The sequence below is a fragment of the Callithrix jacchus genome, chromosome 8 (genome assembly GCF_049354715.1).
Source record: "Callithrix jacchus isolate 240 chromosome 8, calJac240_pri, whole genome shotgun sequence".
Classification (NCBI taxonomy): domain Eukaryota; kingdom Metazoa; phylum Chordata; class Mammalia; order Primates; family Cebidae; genus Callithrix; species Callithrix jacchus.
The window spans coordinates 38928810-38949668 of record NC_133509.1 but is presented as its reverse complement, the minus strand read 5'-3'; the positions used below and the strand labels follow the sequence as shown (position 1 = coordinate 38949668).

At 44.3% G+C, this 20859-nt stretch overlaps 1 protein-coding gene and 1 long non-coding RNA gene across 26 annotated transcripts in view; one reads left to right on the top strand and one right to left on the bottom strand.

The window, feature by feature from the left end:
• LOC118144843 (uncharacterized) overlaps nucleotides 1-20859 on the bottom strand; it is a 236035-nt gene that overhangs the window by 46254 nt on the left and 168922 nt on the right. For 4 of the 23 annotated variants that reach the window (XR_013520978.1, XR_013520995.1, XR_013520981.1 and 1 more), the window contains one exon: nucleotides 3885-4011. The exons of 18 other annotated variants lie outside the window; for them this stretch is intronic. This is a non-coding gene — a long non-coding RNA (uncharacterized LOC118144843). Of the gene's footprint in view, nucleotides 1-3884; nucleotides 4012-13722 lie in introns of those variants that run through there. One more of the 23 variants, XR_013520999.1, reaches the window with a different exon arrangement.
• CYP19A1 (cytochrome P450 family 19 subfamily A member 1) overlaps nucleotides 1-20859 on the top strand; it is a 95716-nt gene that overhangs the window by 38512 nt on the left and 36345 nt on the right. The window contains exon 1 of one of the 3 annotated variants that reach the window (XM_009005419.5): nucleotides 1-18590. This exon is cut by the window's left edge and continues 22173 nt beyond it. The exons of the other annotated variants lie outside the window; for them this stretch is intronic. The gene's annotated coding sequence lies outside the window, so the exon portion shown is untranslated. The remainder of the gene's footprint in view (nucleotides 18591-20859) is intronic. 3 annotated transcript variants of the gene reach the window in all.

The following is a 20859-nucleotide window of genomic DNA, read 5'->3' as shown; positions in this document are numbered from 1 at the left end:
ATTAGTACATGATTGGCCTTTTGGAAGATTTTTTAAAAACTCTTATAAATGAGCCATGCTTTGGATAATTTAGTCTTTCTCTGGCAAGAAGGAAGTGAGAAAAAGAAAAGAGCAGCCACTCTGAGTTAGGTGCTTGATGAGGGCTGGGCAATTTGCAATGTACAGTTTTGCTTAATCTTTAAGGCAACTGTGCAGAGGTGTCAGTGTCCCCATTTCACACATGCCAAAGCCAGACCCAGCAGTTTGCCAATGTGTTACCTAAACAGTGAATGGCAAAGTTGAATTTCAACCCAGGACATCCTGACTCCCAAGCCCGTGTACTTTCCTTGTGTCACAGTACCACAAGCTGCAATTTAAAACTGATGCTAAATAGTCCCTCTGGTCTTAGTAAAGCAAAAGCTCTAAGTGGTTGGGCTGAGGGTAGAGATTCAGGCATCTTTTCAGAGAAGAGTCTCCTTAACCACTGGTTCTGTTGGTTGGAGTGACTCGGGTCCTGTGTTTTCAAGGCTGCCATTGGCTATGAACCAGAGGTGGGTGCTCAGTTAGGCTGTGGCTGTGGTAGACACAGGGCATGGCACCATTTCTTGCCATGATGCACATCCCAAATGAAGTGGGGTAGAACTCTTTGAGGTTCTCTTTCTCTATGAACAGTTCTGAGGACAGGGCTTCCTGGGTGTCCCCTCCCACCCCAACCCAGGCCACAACAGTTAGGGACTGCACAAGCAGAGCGGAAGCCAAACCGTGATCCAGAATGCGTCAAGTGACATGCCACCACGTTAAGGTGAAGGAAGGAGAGCCCAGGTATGGCTAGGGCAGGCCTGGGAGTTGGGGTGAGAAGATGACAGAGAAAGTAGAGCTTTCTCCCAAGGATGTCACTTCAAAGTTGAAGGATTTCAGTAAGCTGTCCCCTCTGGCTTATGGTGTTGCCCCTTCTTCAAATACCCCTGATAGAGGGATCAATCTTAGAAAGGTCATTAAAAAAAGTGACAGTTCATGTAGGTGGGACTCAAACTCAAGTCTTTGGCTGGAAATACTGTGGCTCTTTCCTACACCTGGGAAATATGATGGTATTTATAGGCAGATACAGATTCTGAGGTGGTCTGCCTTGAATTTGGCATGACCATCGTGAATACGGAGAGAGCTCTTCAACTGTTACACTTGAGCCCATTCCCCAGAGGAGAGGCTAACGCTCCCAAGAGGCTTAAGAAGCAACCTCACATTTCTTTTTCCATTCCCTCCCTACTCAGGGTTATCTATAGTTAATTCCTCCAGTTGTGAGTCAGAGGGCTGATGGGCGGCTCAGGAAGTCTGAAAAGAATGCCCATAATAGGTTCAATTTTTGTATGAAAATCAGTAATAATGCTTGTGCAGAAGTAATCTTCATGCCTCTACTTCCCTAGGGTCCTTGTCTCCAATCAGACATGTTCACCCTGCTTGAGCTCCTGCCTGGTGAGTGGTGCCATTGATGTATATGGCTGGCACATTGACACCACACACCTGCTGTGGAGAGCACGTGCCTAGTTCTACTTTCTACCTAGTACAAAGAAAGTCTCTTTTTATCTGGCAATGCTGGGTAAAAGAAAAGGGCTACTTATGTCATTTTTATTGCATTCAAATGATGTACCTGGCACTGGTCTAGATGCTGGTGCTATAAAGTTAAATAAGACATGATCCTTGTCTTAAAGAAGTTCAAAAGCTCATTTCCAGTTAAATTTGGGAACTTCTGCTCTTTAGGGCTAGTCTAACAGCAAATAAGAGATTTACTCTGGAATACATATCTTGAAGGTAGGGAAGAGTTTGTGAAGAAATAGGAAAAGATAGAGCTTAGGTTAAAACTGAAGGAAAAATTGAAGATGGATAGAAAGTTGCCCCTCACAGTGTGTAGAACAATGGGCACAAGCATGGATAAGAGAGTGGCAGGTTGTGTAGAAGGGTAAGCCAGCCTGGCATTTCTCTCTTGGCTGAAGGAGTTCCACATTGAGGCAGAATATAAACAATGAACTTGGTACTATAGGACAATGGTAGAAAACCCTAAAGACCAGGGAAAGGAATTTGGATGTAGTGAACAGACAGTGAAGAGCTGGTACAAAACCTTCTGCTGATGCAAACACTGTAATATCAACAGATTGTGACTATCTATGATTTAAACAGTGCCAGAGAAAAATACTTTTGTCAAAGTAACATTGACCCTGATGGGGGGGATAATACAACTAGAAGATCAGTCTTTGGAAATCCATGGACTAATGAATCAAAGAGTAGCAGTAGTCACGGAGGATACAGCCTAATCCAAGACTAGTTCAGAGAAAACAATGGGCTAGACCCAGTGAGTGGATATGGGAGAGAAGAAGGAAAGAAAACCAAAAGGATGCTGGGATCCCTAGAACTAAAGAGAACTTTAAGGCTTAGCTACCTGTGTGGGTGGAATTATGGTGTAGCTGGTTTGTCAACAAGGCTTAGATCTTGTAAATTGTCCATACAAGTGAGAACATTTTTTGGAGATGTTAAATACGTTGCCCAAACTGTAAATCAAGACACACTGGGTCTCAGAAAAGATGTACTCTTCTGAGAGTACAGGAAGACAGGGGAACAATCTGGAAAACATCATTTAGATGTTAAAACTATTAGAAATTTCAAGGTATTATAATAGTTTTATGGGTACACTAAGGTTAACCTGGTAGTCAGAACTTTAGGTGACTGGCAGGCTTGGTTAGAGGGCTCTTGCTCCTCTGGGTGCTTGAAAGAGCATCTCTAGGAATGAGAGAGGGACAGAACAGAAGATCTGGAGACCATAGACTGCATGACCTGGGTGATTAAGGAGAGGGGGATACAAAAAGAATCAGGACAGAGTATGAGTGAGAAGTGACCACAGACTTGAGAAAAAAAAACAGAAGCAAACTGAGCCACCTGGTTCCAAGGAGATGTTTTCTGCAAAGGCAACAGGGAAGTAAAAAAAATGCTTAGAATTGCACACAGTTTATCAGACAGGGTGAGAGGGAGGCTACTGATATCCTCACAAAGCTATTTAGGAGGAACAGGAAGCTACGAAACCAGACTGCATGGCAGGCATTGTGGGGGTGGAATACCAGAGCCTAGTCAGGCCTCCAGACCCACGGGCCACGTGCTGAATGAACACAAGACAGTCAGTCTAAAGACCTGGGCCTCAGCAGAGACCCATTTTGAAATCTGTCTGCCCGTGTGGCCTGAGGATAATCAGCTTACGGTGGGAGGAAAGAGCATGTACTCTGGAGTCAGATGGATTTTGGTCTTTCCTCAGAAAGAAACCAACTGTTGAGACCCGGTCAAAGAGATTTAATCTCTACTTCTTCATCTCTAAAATGGAGCTACTTCTACTTATCTCACACAGTGGTTTCCTTTTTTAATTTTATAGACTAAAATGAGATAAGATGCCTATAAAATATGGGGGCAGGTGCTCAGTAAATACCAATTTCCCTAGAACAGTGGTTGCTTATACTGTTACTTGGAGTATGAGGTTTCTTCGGCAACTTCTAGAAGCTGTCTCTGAAGGTGAAGAGGTTCCAGGCAGGGAGAGGGATACTGACTGGGGGACCTCTGGTTACCCACACCTTATGCTTACCAGAGCACTGGGATCCCCAAAAGCTTTTGTTTAAGCAGGTGGGGGAGGAAGTATTTACTATTAATAAATTCAGCAAGGTTTCAGGGTACAAGGTTAAATTGTACAAAATCCAATTTTTGTATTCTTATATACCATCAGCAGTCAAGTGGAACATAAAAACTTTAAAACAATTTCATACAGTAGTACCAAAAACAAAAATACTTAGGAATAAATTTAATAAAAGATGTCTAATTTAATCTCTACACCAGAAATTACAAAACATTACTGAAAGAAATTGAAAAGGACTTACCGTGTTCATGGATAATTGGCTCTATTGATCTATAGAGCTAATGAACTGCCACTTAAAATTTCATCAGGCTTTTTAGGGTAGAATTTCACAAGTTGATTTCTAAAATATATATGCAAATGCAAAAGACCTGGAATAACCAAGGTGTGTGTTTGTTAGGAACCTTTAAGAAGCAGGTGACAAGACTGCATTAAACATACAAGAGGTTTACAGGGGCAAATGACTGGGAAAGATAAAAAGGGAGGGAGCAGGAGTAAGCCTGAAAGCTTTCAGATCCCAGTGTAGGTCTGAAATCCATGAAAGAAGAGAGGGAAGGGAGAATTGTGTGGAAAGGGCTTCAGATTACAGTGCAGCTCTGAGAGAGTTGCAGCCAGCAGCGGGGAACCCCCAAGCAAACACTGCTTGCTGGAAGAGTCCTGCCTGGACTGGAATGGGCTACCACCAGCACCTTTAGCATGCTTGTCATTGTTTAGGAGCTACCCAGAGAAACATGGGCTTTCTGTGAACACGGTGGTGAATGCATAGGGTGGAGCTGTCAACTATGCTCCAGATAGTCGTAGTAGTGGTAGTAGTAGCAGTTGTTGTTGTTTTAAGGAGATACTTGAGCAGTGCAGCTCCATGGCAACCTCATTTTTTTTTTAAAAAAAGAACCAAGTTGGAGAGTTCAACGTTCAATTTACTAACCTTGCCTTTATATTTCAAGATTTATTATAGCTACAGCAATCAAAAAAGTTTCATGTTGGCAAAAAAAAACATATAAATTAATGGAACAGAACAGAAAATTCAGAAATACACCCACATGTATATTGCCAATTTTTAACAAAGCTACTAAGGGAATTCAATTTGAGGGGAATAAAAGGGGGCCTTTTCAACAAATGGTGCTGGATATAGCCATAGAGAGACAAAATAACCCTATTAACCCTTACCTCATACCACATACAAAATTTAACTCAAAATGGATCATTGACTTACATATAAAACCTAAAAGGATTACACTTCTAGAAGAAAACAGGAGGTGACCCTGGGGTAGACAAAGGTCTCTCAGAATACAAAAAAACCATGAGCCATAAAAACACCTGACAAACTTGATCAAAAATTTAAAAGTTTTGATCCTCAATTGACACAAAGAAAATAACGCAGAGCACAGACTAGGTGAAAGTATTCAAAATACACATATCAGACAAAGAACTTGAATCCAGAATATATAAAAAACAAAAAACTTAATAAGACAACCCCATTTTTTAATGGGAAAAAACGATTTGACCAGATGCTTCATAAAAGATACATCATGGCCAGTAGGTTGATTGAAAAATGTTCAAAATTATTAGTAACAAGAAGATGCAAATTAAGATCACAATCATATACCACTGGAATGGCTAAAATTCAAAGACTGAGAATGTGAAGCAACCAGAACTCATATACTACTGGTGGGAATGCAGTGGAACTTTGAAAGATAATTTGGCAGTTTCTTAAAAAGTTAAACATACACCTGCTATACAACAAGTGAAATATATGTCCACACAAAGACTTGCACACTGATGACCATCATAGCCTTGCTTGAAACAGCCAAAAAAAAAAAAGAAGGAAACAATCAAAATGTTCCTTAAGAAGTGAGTGGATAAACTGTGGCATAGCTATGCAATTGAGTGCTACTCGGCAATATTAAGGAACAAACTATTGATATGAACAAGAAGAATAAATCTCAAAATCAATATTCTAAGTAAAAGAAGCCAGACAAAAAGAATACAGACTGTTTGATTATAATGACAATAGAACTGCAGAAAGCACAAACTGATCAATAATGACAGTAGTTATCTGGGGATGGGGGTGGAGGAAGGATGGATGACAAGCGGGTGATGGAAATTAAATGCCATCTTGATTTTGGTAATGGCTTCACAAGTGCAAGTCTGTATGTTAGAGCTCATAAGATAGTATACTTTAAATATTTGAGATGTATTGCATGTTACTTATGCTTTGGCGAAGTCCTTCAAATGGGAAGGGGGAAGGTGGGGTCTGATGGAAGGAAACCAACGACACCTCGACAGTAAACAGATTTGACACGTGCTCTGGAAGAAACCTAGGGGGAACTGATGTGGTACTTTGCTTTCATATTTATCTACTAAGTATCTGCGTCTTCTCCAGGTTGGGGAGGGGCGAAGGCGGAGCAATGCCTAGTGCCAGCCAGTTGTGGCATTCAGGCTCCTTCGAGTGCTCTCGCCTGCTCAGCGGCAGTGGGCACAGGGAGGACCCTTCCCCCGGGCCTAGGGAGCAGGCAGGGCTGGTTTCAACCAATAGCGATCCCCCATAGGGTCCCACACTCAGCGGGGTGGCATTTGGAGTTTAATGCTCTGCAGTTACCATGTGAAATTCTTCATTTTTTCTTTGAATCTGAGTTTTTGTATGTGAAGTGCAATGAGACAGTGGATGCTCGACAGCTTGTACTCTTGTCTCACTCCGGTCACGTCTCCTGCGTCTTCCAGGGACCGGTTCTGAGCCCCCACCTGGTGAACACGGCTGCTCTTCGCCCTGGGCAGTGGCCAGGCACCGACATGGAGCGGCGCAGGCCTGGGCGCACAGCCAGGGGGCCGACCGTGCTGCAGCGCCTGGTTGCGGCCTTTGCCAGGTCGGCCTTTGCCTCGCCAGCATCCCCGTGCCCAAGGGAGTGCAGCATTGACTAGCAAATAAAACCGGCCAACACAGGTGGACAGAAAGACCACGGAAAAAGAGAAAGGCTTTTTTTCTACTTTTTGCACAAGGGGCCCCGCGTTTTCATTTTGCACTAGGCCATGCAGATTCCGTGGGCGGCACCAACCACCGGTGGCCGGCTAGAGACAGCTCGCGGCCCTTCTGCCTCGCCTAGTGCCTGGGCTGCTCCAGCTGTGAATGGACACAAGCAGAGGAGCTGGTTTTGCTCCTGAAAGCGTCCAACAAAAATGTGTCTCGATTCGCCCTGCTTGGGAGTGACAAAGACCCAATCTTTGTCATGAAAAGCCCGGACGGAGGGCAGCCTTGCTCCCCAGAGCAGGGAATGTGTCTGGGTAGAAGCAGGGAAAGTTCCTGCCCGCCTCAGATTTTCTTCTGGATGCAGACCGCCCTGTTCTTTGACTTCCTCTCCAGTGTGGAATAAGGCTGAGGGTCTCAATTTGGTGAGAAAAGTAACCATGACAACAGCCACATCGTGGAGAGCATAGTAAAATGTATAAATCTCACTGGCAATGCCTTCCCTTCCAGAATGGAAACTCCTAGTCAGACAATGACCCAATGGCACCTAAAGAGCGAAAGACCAGACGTGGGAAAACTTCCCGTGCCTTTCTCTGGGGCTTTCCACAGATGAAGGGACCACTGTGATTTGTCAGTTCTTTGCCTCCAGCTTTCTACACACAGTCCAGGGCTGCTTTCGAGAGCTTATACTAAAAGGGCAAGAGCAGAGATGAGCTGTTTTTAGGAAACATGTCCTACACATGGAGTAAACTCACGGAATTGCAAAATAAAAATAAACTTGGAAAGTTCCAATAGAAGTGTTTAGGGCCTGATAGAATTTGTGCATGAATCCTTGACTCCGAGGGCTGAAGGCCTGGCAAAAGCTTGTCCACCTTCGTCTGGATGAGGAGGGGGGTGCTTCTTCTTCTGCCATGCAGATGGAAGCTTTCCACTCAGTTCTTCTATAGTCAGGATGAAGCAATAGCATCTTCAGAGGCACTGGCTAGAAAGAGAGACAGGTAGCCTGGGCTTCCAAACTCTGTCACTAATTAGCTGTGAGACTTGGGTACACAGTTTAACCTCTTAAGATGTTCTGTCTAGTGTTTGCTCTGCTTTGTCCATAGAAATGCAGGTGCCTTGTATAAGTATGCAGACAGCATACACCGGTGGTGTGTAGGCACATCCTCATGTATTCACTTCTCTTTGCTGCTCTCCCAGCCTGGCAGAGAAGGGTTGGTTGGATCTGGAAACTTTTTGTGAGGTGAGATCAGTGTCTTTCCTCAGCTGGCTCTGGGCTACACAGCTGGGGAGACTTTGGGAGAGAACAGAAGCTTCTTTTACCTTTGCGCAAAAGAAGCCAGCCATCTCCCTGAAGTTTGCCAGAAACTAGATTTGCTATATTTCTGGGGCTATCACTAGATTTATCAAGACCAGGAATATCCTCCAGCCTGTAGCCTGACTGGCTCAGCAGGCATCCAGGGATCTGAATGAAGCTCAAACAGCTAAAAAGGGCAGGCAGGTAACAATCAGAGTATAATAAACCATCCAGGAATGGTTGGCACTGTGGAAAAAGGGCAGTCCTGGCTTGGGACAAATGGGCGTTGCTATGAGGTAATGTGATTCCTCTGGAGCCAGATCTGATTTTTTTCCTAAAAGAGGCCTGCAACCTGGACTTAAAAAATTTAAGATAGCCAAAGTTTTACATAAAGACAGTGAAAGCAAATGTAAAAGTCAGTATAAGCAAAAAGAAGACAGGTGAGCAGGTTGAGTGGGTTAATGACAGAAAATGCAGTTGGGACTGGGACATCTGAGGGTGATGTGCTTTTCCCCGGGTTCCCACAGAGAGCCCTGACCTGAGCAACTCGCCTCCCTCAGCCTCTCTTCCTCCCTCCAGTGCAAGGAGACTTTCTATCCCTATCCCCAGCTTTTTTTTTTTTAAAGACACTATTGTGGCCAAACCTTGCCTAACCTTTATAGGACCTGGATTCTGAAACTCAAAATATTTTTTTTCCATCTGCTTTCTGCTTCCCTGAGGCAATGAAAAATGCTCAGCTGACTTAATGTGGGGAGGAAATAAAGGGTAACCAGATCAACATCTCAGAGGGAAGAGAGGACATAGAATGCTGTCTGACCTGCCCACAGCCCAGGGGGGGGATCCAGGATGGGAGGCTATACTAGGTGGAGAACACCACACACATAGCCTTGGAGGCCCAAATGGGGAAGTGTGCTTGGGAAGTTAGGCCCCGTTTTATAGAGCTGGGCGGAGCGCAGGGCAAGTGGCAGGGGATGAAACTGGAAAGATGGATGAAATAGGATTTGTGTAACATAAAAAAGTATAATTGGCTTGAATGTCTGATTACTTACGTGTTATTTTTGTAAAGTTGGTGACACAATCCTACATTGGTTTTGTATAATTTATCATCTGAAGTGACATACATTAATGAACTCAACCAGAGTCTCAGAAACCATGACCTGGAAACCACAGCTATCCTAATTTGCGGGTGGCCTTGATCTCTATGAAGTATTCAAACTTATACTAATTGGACTCATTTGAGGCTATCAAGTAACTCCAGACTTCACTGAGAGGTGTACTACATCTGTCGCCAAGGGACTGCTCCTACTTTCTGCCTGTACCACACCCAGCCCCTGTTTCCTGTCTCCCTAGCTCCATCCAACTGTTCCCGTTCCCTGGTGATCCTTCCCACTCTATCTCCTCACTGTATTGGGGCTGGCCCCTGAAGACTGCATTTTTCCTGCTGCCCTGCATTTTCAATAATAAATTCTCCAGTTTCAGTGCTGAGAGCTGGTGTTGGTGTCTTCCAGGCAGGCACCTCACTGCTGTCCCTTGACAGTTACTCTTTCTTTCTAAAAGACTGAAATTCTCCTGTAAGATTCCCACCATCCACCAATTCACCCCGTCTCCCCTACTAATCAAAGACTTTGGTGTCCTTCTCGGGGTCTTACCCACCCCCTCCAACCCCTGCCATCATTCTAAGTAACTGAATGTCCTTGTGGCTTATCCAACCAATGCCCTAACTGCCCAGTTCCATGATGACCGCACCTTTAGTGCTTTTCTTTGCCCTTTCACCTCAGCACACACTCACATGGCCACAGTGGTGACCTTGTCATCAGAAACTGTTCCTCTGAAATCTCATTCTCTCACCACCAACCTCCAGCTACCTTGCTCAAGTCCCCTGACTACAGCAGTTCTCCAGCCTCAATGAGATTTCCAAGCCAATGGTCCCTCCACTTTTCCTATGTCCATAAATCTCCTATCTTCATATTCTTTTGTATTTAGCTCAGAGGCCCTGGTTCTTCCTACAGTGTCCTCAAAATACCACTAAATCCTTTGTTCACTTCTCAGTTGTTCCCGGACCTACTCATGCCTGTTGCCTGAACAGATCAGAATTACTGGAGAATGAGACACAACTGGGCATTTTGGCATGGCTCAAACTTCATGCTCTCCAAACTCAGCTGGGACCTCCACACTACCTAGCAGGTTTACCATGCTTTTCTAGAAGCTCCCTCCATGTTCACAATCACAATTTCATTTCTTCCTCTCAGAGTTGGAATGCTTGCAACCCCCTTCTTCCCGAAGAAGCCGCCTGGAAAGGAGAATGGGTCCATTGCATTTGCTCCTGTCCTCTCCTTTCATCACCACCTCCAGTCAAGAACAGTCCCTCACAGGTGCCTGGATCCCATCCCTTCTTCCCTGGTCAGGGTTCTTGTTCCATCATCTATACCTTCTCTTTCCAAATCTTCAACCTCTTCCTTACCACTGAATTCTTCTCTTCAGCACTCAAATATATATGAGCATCCACCATCACAAACAAAATCAAGCAAGTGAAAACTTCCCTAACTCCACGTCTCTGTCAAGCTATCACTCATTCTGTCTATTCTCCTTGCACAGCCATGCTTTTTGACCATCATACATAGGCACTGGCTCTACTTTATCTCCTCCTCTCCTTTCTATTCTGGCTTCCTGCTTCACCACATTTGCAGAAACTGTCTTGCTGTGGTCACCAGTCGTTCTCTTGCTTTATCCAATGTCCATGTTCTGACTTGACCGCTCAGCAGCACTTCATACAGTTAACTAGATGTTCCTTCTTGAAACACTCTCTCCTCTTGGCTTCAGTAATAAAATAGATTTTTGTTTGTTTTATTTATACCTTCTGACTGTTCTTTCTGAGGATTTTTTTTGCCTGTTCCTCTCCTATCAAATTCTAAATTCTTGAGTTCTTTGGGAGCTCATCTCACAACATATTCTCTCCGGCAATTTCAGCTTATCTCAAGATCTTAAATACCATCTCTACAGTGGCCAAAGTTAGGTCCCTAGTTTAATCTTTCCTGAAATCTTAACTTTTCCATCACAGAACTGAAATTAAGTACTTATTTGGGTGACTATCTGTATTTTGCCTGTCTCCCTTCCTGGACTATAAGCTCCAGGAGTGCAAGCAATGTCTTTTTTATTCACCATTTTCATAATCCATTTTGTCAGCTTCAACACCAACTTCTACCCAATGGGTTCATGCTCTGCCCGCTGCAGGCCAAAGCAAGTAGCATTAAGTTTTCTAAGAGCTAGGACATATCACTGCAGCCTTTGTCCGAATTTAAGTGTGCAGCGACATTTTCTTTATTGTAGAACAGGTAATCAAGTAGTTTCTTTTGCCAGAAATGGGGAAACCCTATATTAATAATAGTATAAAATCCCTAGCATCGGAGGGGTAAGGAGTTTTCAGGTCTGTGAGTCCAGGAGTGACATGGCAAACTCTATAGATTTTGGAAGGCTAACTGTCAGCAATAAGGAGGAAGAATTGGTAGGAGGAGAAAATAGGGGCAGGGTGATTTGTGGTGATTCTGTTTTAGGAGGCGGCTGACAAAAGTCTTTACTCACAGATGGCATTGTGAATAGAGAGGAAAGGGGAGAGGACAGACTTTTGGAGATGAAATAACAATTGATTGGGGGTGAGATGGTAGGCCGTGAGAGGTGGCCCAGAACCTGAAGACTCTTTATTGCTTCACCCTTCATCCTCTCCAGTGGGCCCTTGCATGCATGCTGTTCTCACTCCCGGGGAGAACCTGCCCCACACTTCTCTCCTTAGAATCTTATTCCTCCACCATGACCTCTATGAAACTCTTCTTGACTACCCCAGGGAAAGTTTCCTTCCTCTTAACCCCCAGAGCACTTTGTTCAAATGGTCAATTTTATTGCCAGTTGTATGCAACACAAGTGCGCATGCAGTTGGCTATATCAAGGCATTGTGCCATCTGTAATGAAATGGCTAAAAAACCCCATGCATTGAAGGAACACACTTGTTTTCTTTATTTCCTTGACTTGTAATTAGTATTAATTGACCAAAAGCATTATCTTACTCTTTTTGCTTTTTTACAAAGTTGTGGTAGGTCATATTAATAATACCCATTACTCATTTCTCTGATAAGATTATAGAAGTCTAAGGTCTTGGATGATCTTGGCCTGTTCCTTCCTCTGATTTTGAAGGAAGCAATTTCTTAACTTTGGGACAGCCTGAGATACCACCTCTGACTTCTAAATGACTCAATATCCTGAAAACTCATGATAATCTCACTCCAGCTTAGCTAGTTTCCATTAACCTCCGTCCAAGCTATCTGTGTGGCCCTGGTTTATCCTTTTAAGAGAAACCAAATGTTTTTCGTCACAGTGGATGCATATGACAGCATGGTTTACCACAGATATGCTGTGGGTTAGTTTCTATGGGCTTTCTCTGACTTCATATGTAATGCTTTTCCAAAAATTTCCCAACATCACCAAGGCCTTAGCAACCCTTTAGGACCAGGATTTCTGGGAAAACACTCAAAATACATCTGACTCTATGTCGTGTATCATCACTCAGAGCATGCCACCATCTAGTTCCAGCAAAATCCTAGTGATTTCACCAGACGGGAAGGATTGCCTCACTGCGAGACAGTTGCTGATTCCCATTGCCTTTCACTGTTCTACTTTGATAATTTGCATATGCCTTTCCTGTGGCGTTTATCACATAAAACTTTGCTATTTTCATCTGTATTCATGTCTTTCTCTCTAGCTGTATCATTAAAGGCAAAAACAATATTCTTTCAGTGTCCTTCCTACCTGTTCTCCGCCCTGCAACACTGGAATCCTAACACCATGCATTGCACTTATTTGGAGTTCAGGATTCTAGGAAAGTTAGTAAATGGATGAATCATAAATGTAATTTGAGTCAGTTTTTTCACAAAATGTGTCACCTATCTTTGTCTCTTCTCTGTCCACTCATACTGGCTCCCTGTGGCTTCTCCCCATCTGTGTATTTCTCTCCACCTCTAAAGAATGTCAGTCTGCTGCAGCCCTGGCATCTGTGCTATCACCCCTCTTTGGACTCATTGTTAAAGATGTCGAGAAAGGTTAGTTCCAAGGTTTAGCCTTTGCATTTGGAGAACTGTCTAACCATTACTCAGTAATTGGGGGGCAAACAAAATTTGAATTCCTTTGAATTACTTTAACTTGGCTTTTGTAGAGACAAGGGACCTTTCTCTGTCTCCCATGTCATAAGTAACTTTAATGAGAAATGGTGAAAATATCAATTAGGGCAAGCCCACCTGCACTGGGGCTACCCTCCCTTCAACTCACCATAACCTGCTGGGTAAAAACCATGTGGGAATTGACTGCTCAGCTGTTCTAGAGACCCTTAGGACAAATTGTGTTTTCCCCCCAATTACTGAATAATGCTTACATAATTTGGAAAGAGGGAGATTTCCTACTTTTTGTAAGAACATTGCCTTCCTCACCATCAGGGCCTTTGAACGCATTGTCCTCTCTCCCTGGAATAAGTCACCACCTCTTTGCCATTTCTTCTCCTGGCAAACACCCACTCATCCTTAAGACTCAGCTTAAGGGAGCACATGACCCTGTTTGAGGTTCTGGAAGGTTTTCTGTTACGTACTCCTATAGGACCCCACAGCTCCCTTTGATCCATCTCGTTTCATTTTTCCTGTTAGCCAACTGACTAACTGGAAATTTCAGCCACAAATGAGCACATATTAAGTAGTCACTGTGCATTTGAGGAATGTCAGCACCTTGAAAGGAAGTTGCAAGTTGTAAATGGAGTTTTTACGGGAGGAAGCTTGCTGATCCATCAAAATAGGACTCAAGAATATATTGTTAGCATCAGAGATACAAGCAGATATTGCATCAATCAACAAATAAACAGATAATGGGCATTAATATTTTGATTTTTGAAATAAAAATGTGAATGGATGGCCTGATAGGACAAACAGATGACAAACTGGATTGGAAGAGTCAACCAAGGAATTATCCCAGAATGCAGCACAAAGAGAAAAGAGATGAAAAATCTGAGGAAGCAGACAAGAAATATGAAGGGTGAATCCATGAGACTGAATGTTTGTCTAACTGATATTCTAAGAAGCAAAAATGGTGAGAATGGAGGTGGGGAGTGGGGCAATAGTCAAATATTTAAGCAAGAACTAAAGACTGAAGTCTCAAAACTAAAAAGTCATATACAGATACTCACTGGGCCAATCCTTCAATCAATCACTGAAGATAGACTTAATTTGGAAAGCAGTTAAAGGTCATTTGCAACCAAGTGTCATTTGCAATGAAGATGAAAAATTTAAAAATTTGTTGCAAGGATCATAATAGACTTCTGAAGATGCCTGCCTCTCCTATCAGCACTCGCAGACAGTTTAGCTAGTTGAGTTTGCTGTGTCTTTCTCAAAACTTCCTCTAGTTTCCTTGTATCACCAAATGGGAGGTCATGGGCAAATTAGAAAACAGGGGTCAACTAAGAGAGCACTGCCTCTCCTGTATCCTCCCTTATCAACTGCCTTTCTACTTATGGTTCCACCACAGACATTACTGCTTCCCAACACAAATCCAGCTTCTTCATTCTTATTATCCCCCAAATGCTTTATGCAATCCTACCTCCAGCATTGCAAAGACCTCTCCTCTACTTGCCATGAAAATCTAAACCACATTCCAAGGCCCAGGACAAGTGCCATCATTCACATGAAGCCTTCTTTGGTCTGTATGCTAATATCTCTTTGTACTTGTCAACAGTACCAAGCTTCTTAGTTTTTCTCTCCCAGTAGACTACAGGCTTCCCTAGAGCTGAGAGAGTGCCAAACCTTTTCTTAATGATCATTAGGAACTGCTCCAGGTACATGTTAACATGAAAATATCCCAGGAGGGAGAACAAGTTGGATTAGCCCCTGGATATGAATTGTGTTGATGAGGTAATTTCCTCTGTCGGGGTAGAGGATAGTGGGTGGATAGAAAATGTGGGGAAATGACACAGAAAAGGAAGTATGGGTGGGAAGGGGCACTGGAGGCAAATGTCAACAATCCCACAAGTGTGTTCAGTGACCTGACGGGTTCACATGATCCCTAATATAGCTGTGACAACAGTGATGTATTGGAACTAAAAGACTTCCCCACTCCCCAGCCTGCTCCACGTTCTCAAGACAGATACCGTGACCTGTCCAAAAGCATACAGGTCTTTAGGGACCCCTGAGGGCAAACTCCAGTCCATACTATTTCTTCCAGCTAGTCCTAGGACTGTCCATTATTACCTCTGCTCTTACTGGAGACTCAATCTTAATAAGTTGATTGAAGTTTTACCATATGCTAGAAACCTGACAAGGCCTTAACAGGCTTTATCTCATTTCTTCCTCCTAGTAACCACCATTATTTCCCCCATTTTTTCTAATGAAGAACTTGAGGCAGAGATCTAGCAGTGGACATAGTGACAGCGGGTCCCTCTGGACCCAGGAAAGTGAATGGTGTGGGGAGGAATGCAGAAGCAGCTGAGTTTCCCTCTGCCAATTTGTTTCTCATTCTCTCTACCTGCTACACCCTTCCTCAACTTGGTATCTTGCAGAATAATGGGTCTTCTTCAAGGCCTGCTTATAAAACCATATGTGACCTTCCTAGGGTAGTCACTTTTTCCTCTCTCTTCATAGCTGTTTATGCCTCTGGATGAACACTTGTGCAATCTGACTTATGATGATATGGGTGGCTCTATCTTGCCCAGATTAACTCCGTAAGAGCAACAACCTCATTTCCCTATATTCCTAGAGCCTAGAACAGTGGCTAGGATACTGCAAATTTACTCAGTGTTGGGGGTGAAGAGAGGGCCCTCCACATGCATGCCCTCCAAGCACTGGAACCCTCCTTGGCAGAAGCCTGGAAATCCCATGAGCCCTGATGCTCCTGCAGGGCTACAGTGTGGCCATGGACACTGTCAGTCTGAGGGGCAACAGATGGGATATCAACATACCAAATGTGCCCCTCACTCTCTCCTTAAACCTTTCTCATTTGTTCTATGGACCGAAGAATGTAACACCCCATGATGAACTGTAATTTGGGGTCCAGTTAAAATGGAAAATCTTCAAGAGAAATTGTATTCACTTATAACCTGGAAACAACTTTCTACTGGTCAGTGAAGGCAGTTTTAATCTAGAAAGAGCCTCTGGGACACTGGACACCTGAGGCAGAAGGTTGAGAAAAGAACTAGACCCAGGAATTGTTAATTTGAGGTCTGTGGATGGGCCTTAGGGGGTCCAGGATCCCAGAATTATACTAAAAGCTTTGCATGTTGATTCCCGAGTCTGTTTCTCTGGAGTGAGATTCCAGCACTTTCACTGGATTCCCAGAATGGGTCTGGGACTCTAAAGAAAATGAGAAAAGATAGAGAAGGTGGCGATAATGGGCCACGTGCACCCCAGCTTCCCTGATGTCTCAGTATATCTCTTCATACCTGGACCTACAGGTACCACTGGCTGGCCTAAGACAATGTGGAAGAAAAGAACTAAGGAAGGCGGCAGGGCAAAGGCATGGGAAAGGGCTGGGGAAGGGCAGCTAAGACAAAGGGTAAGAATGCTGGGCAGCAGATACAGAGATAAGAGGGGCCCTGTGGCTCAACCCCCTTGTTTTACAGATAAGGAAATGGACGTCCAGAGAGGCTAGGTGGCCCCAGCACTCTGGGGTCAGCCAGGGGCTTCCTTGCCAGAGAGTGTCCCTGCTCTAGGACATCTCTACGGCCTCACAGTCTGTTCATTAAACAATAGATAAGCTCTCAAGGAAAGGCCAGCAGTGGTGCTGCTATCTGACTATTTGGGTGGTAGCTATGGGCCACTGCATTGCTGGGACTTGGCATCTGGAATCATTGCTTAGATGTGAAGAAGGCAAACATTCCTCTGAGGATATGTGAATGCATCGTTCTTTGATGACCCCAGGTCTAAAAGGCTTAAGATGCTAACCATTAGTTCATTCATTTCACATTTACTAAGCACTTACTGCATGTGAGGCAGTTGTGGCTAGAGAGAGGAGCAAGGTGGGGGTCCTCACTCTCGAGGAACTTATGCTGTGGGAATACTGAAAGACATCCCCTGTTTCTGCTGTTACAAGAACTTATCGTAAGTTCTTGATAAGTTGAGTGGAAGGATTAGATGAGTGGAAGGAAGCAAGGCCACTTGGGACCACAGTGTGATAAATCTTGGACACCAAGACTGAGGGATGGCTCTGGATTCTGCCACAGAAAGAGGTTCAGGGGCCTCTGGCTGGCAGCATCTGTACTGCCCTAAAGATCGTGTATCCACCTGGGGACCTTCTGTCTTTGCTACCAGAGACAAGGAATCCCACAACTCCATGTGCCACAGAGACCTTACAGCTGGAGAAATGATGGACACCACCACTGATGTTTGGCTCCAGAGGTTTCCCTTTTGCTTTCACCTGAGAGTCCTGAGGTGGCTTTAGTGTACTCCCTCAGCCAAGGTGCAGCAGGCCTGGGAAGGAAGCAGGTCTCTGGGACTTACACACAGCTCATCTGACCCCAAAGCCTGCTCTCATGATGTTGTAACTTCGGCCTTTTCCCTCTTCGGGTTAAAAGCCCAATTTTGGCTGGAAAATTCCAACACTTTCTGGAGCCAGGTAACCTGTTAGGTCATATAAAATTGAGTTGAAAGTGAAGTGGTGGGAAACTTCTTAGAAAAATGACTGCTGTTGTTGGACAATCCCTGACTGGCCCTTTCTGCCTCCTCCACAACTTGAAGCCAGACTTCTCATGAGAAAAACTATGGTTTGGGTGTCAGGCAACCCCAATGCAATAAGGATCTGGGGGATCAACCCCCATTCAATAGGCCGGTGGTGGGCCTCTGCTCCCCAAATACTGCCCTCCACTTTATCCCATGGCCTGATGCCTTTAATGATCAAGAAGTCTTTTAAGACAGTCATTTCTCACTGTGTTTCAAAAAAACTTCTGTGGGAGACTCTACCAGATGCAGCCCTCTGAGAAGACAATGGATTAGGTATCTGAGGAACCAGAGGCAACATCAGACAAGCAAAGATGCAAGCTGAGTTAAGGGCGCCCTGGAAATATGCCCAAGTCCCAGGCTTGCTGGTGGTTAGCCAATAAGTCGTGAAAAAAGGAATGATTCCACGAACCCACATGGAGCACCTCCTGGGGCAAGTGTTGTGCTAGAAGTCATGGGACCTCAGAGATAAGTGAGAAAGCTGCAGTCCTGTCTGAAGGATGACCAAGAGCTTTGGGTCTGCACACACATGTGAAATATGGGGTTTAGCAGCAGGTACCTTTCATACACCGTCAATAGTCTTCCCTATGTGGGTAGAACCCTAGGAGCTGAGGTCTCATATTGGTGCTCTCAGAACTTTTTGCTCATTCCACACAAATGGTCAGTCAGAGACTATAGCAGAGATGGAAACTACTGGTGGAAAAGGAATTTGCCCTGAAGGCAGTCCAGGCCAACCACACAATGTGTATCTATCTGCATTCTTCTTGTTGGTTTGTATCACTCCTGCTCCAGAACAGGAATTTTCCAGGGAATCACTTGGAAGCTTGCAAGGGAGAACAACTGGAACCTCAAGTGTCATGACTCCAGTGCCAGGGGATGGAAATCATATCACTGAATATGCACATGGGTGAACCTTCCCTGCTTTTAAGTGACCACTGACAAGTGACCTTCCCTGAATCTTATGTAAGTGGTTCGTTTTTTAAAGGGAGATAACCATATTATTAGAAGATCACAGCATTTCTTTCTAGTCCTGATACCCTGTGTCTCCTTGATGTAGAAGTTCATGGGCACTTCTGCATGTCTTTCTAGAGAACTGTGATTCTCATAAGATGTCCTGGCCAGCAGCACCTTCTGCTTGCTTATCTTACTGCCTCTCATGTCTAGAAAGTAAACTGAATGTCTGAATATAGTACCCTGCTCAGACAGGTTCCTAATAAATGTTTATTTAGTGAAACCCTCCAAGACTCTGATTTATATAGTGTCTTGGCAGTCAAAAGCAAGAGTAGTCCAAGACCCATGTCAGAGAGAAAAAGAAGAGGGGTGTTTATACCAGGTAAGAGATGACTCAGGCAAGGAGAGGAAGAAGTAGACTTATCATGGGAAATCAGTGAGGCAGAACTGGATGAGAAGGGAAACGTGGAGGAGGAAGAACTGAGCAGGTAAGATGTTGTGGGAAAGCAGGAGTCAGACTTTTGAGTGGAGAGAACCAAGAAAGAAGGCTGGATCAAGATGAATTTGGGGCTGGGCATGGTAGCTTATACCTGTAATCCCAGCTCTTTGGGAGCCCAAGGTGGGGGGATTACAGAAGTTTAAGACCAGCCTGGCCAACACGGTGAAACCCCATCTCTACTAAAAATACAAAAATTAGCTAAGCATGGTAGCGAGCGAGTGCCTGTACTCCCAGCTGCTCAGGAGGCTGAGGCAGGAGAATCACTTGAACCCGGGAGGCACAGGTTGCAGTGAGCTGAGATCTGACCACTGCACTCCAGCCTGAGTGACAGAGCAAGACACCATCTCAAAAATAATAATAATAATAATTAATTTGGAAGCCTTGCAGACAACTGGAAGTGAAGAAGGATTTTTAGCAGAGGATTGACATGATGAAAGCTGAGTCGAAAAGCTATCTGGCAGCAATGTGCAGAACACAGTGAAACAGAAGGTCTGGTCTTGGGAGTTTACAATGGGGAATAAAAGCCAGACAAAGCTGGAGACAGTGCAAACTCAGGCAACAGGTTTGTAGCAAGCATATATGAAGGCCTGGACACTGTTCTAGAATTGGAATACAGTCAAGAAGGAGAGACACACAGATCCCCATCCTTGGGGCATTCACCTTCTAGGAGGAGAGGAAACAGACTGAAGAATTTGACTTTTTATGAATTAATGCCTCATTTTACCCTGTAAGAGGTGTGAGGAAATTTACAAAAATACATCCACTCAGAATGATAAAAATAAGTGATTTTACCTATTGCCCTTGACAACATCCTCTCTTTAGATAAAATGGTGAGTTCCCTATGGCTGACCTTACAAATTGCCTAGCACCAAAGCAAGGCTAGACAAAGGTATTTGCAAAAAGAACACAAGTGACTAGTTCCCAGTGTGTAGCTCCGTGAAGGTTTTGGCAGTTTGATTCAGATACAGAGTAATGGCAGCAAATGGGCAGGAGTCTCAACTGGGCTCATGGAGAGATGGTTTGTTTGGCATCATGCCTGGTTCTTTGAGAGGAGGGCTGTGCTCTAGAATGTGCCACAGTCCATCCCCCACCCTCCACATTCATGTCACCTGTGTTGCCCTTGAAGGCATTAGAGCTTGGGACTGCCAAGAGAGGATGGAGGGTCCACCAGGAATTCCAACAGATTTTTCACAACAGAGGTTTTTGAGAGCAATTAATTTTAAAAGAGTTTGAGGTGGGGGTAATTTTTGGCAAAGAGGGAAGCCATGAATTTGCCTGCAACTGACCACTGAGCTATGCTTTGATCATGAATAGAGTAGAGGGTAGGGTTAAGGCCTATTATAAAAATTTATAAGCCAGAAGATTTAAAAAAATACAGGGACATATCTTGAGATGGGGACACAACATTTTTAGGGACCATGCCTAGAACTTTGTGACTGGATATGGCTAGGCTGGGATGGAGAGGGATAACATAGGAAAGTAAAGGGAAAAGGGAAGTACAAAATAAGATTTCGAGGATGGACGATGGGGCAACGATGTATAAGAAGGTTAGGGCTCAAATCACTTAAGGTCAGGAGTTCGAGACTAGCCTGGCCAACATAGTGAAACTCCATCCCTACTAAAAATACAAAAATTAGCTGGGCATGGTGGTGCATGCCTAAAATCCCAGCTACTTGGGAAGCTGAGGCAGGAGAATCGCTGGAACCCGGGAGGTGGAGGTTGCAACGAGCTGAGATCGTGCCATTACTGCACTCCAGCTTGGGTGACAGCGCAGGACTCTGT